Raw genomic sequence first — 265 nt, forward strand, 5'->3', positions numbered from 1 at the left:
AAGGGACTGAAGAACATTTTTCTAAAGTGAACTCAGACCCTTAAGAACAAATACTGTATAAAACCATTAGTGTAGAATGAGTAGGAGGATCCAGAGGGGAGAGAAGGGGAGCAGACGGGTGGGTGGGGGTGAAGTAAAAGGGAAAGATTTGGTGTGAAAAACAATGTATTCGAACTTTGTAACAAAACCAGTATAATAAAACAAAACAAAATTCACCCCCAAAAAACCTAAACCAAAACAACCATTAAAGGAAAAACCACACAAG

The sequence above is a fragment of the Elephantulus edwardii genome, unplaced genomic scaffold (genome assembly GCF_000299155.1).
Source record: "Elephantulus edwardii isolate Elephantulus edwardi_28Jun2011 unplaced genomic scaffold, EleEdw1.0 scaffold00016, whole genome shotgun sequence".
In the NCBI taxonomy this organism is placed as follows: domain Eukaryota; kingdom Metazoa; phylum Chordata; class Mammalia; order Macroscelidea; family Macroscelididae; genus Elephantulus; species Elephantulus edwardii.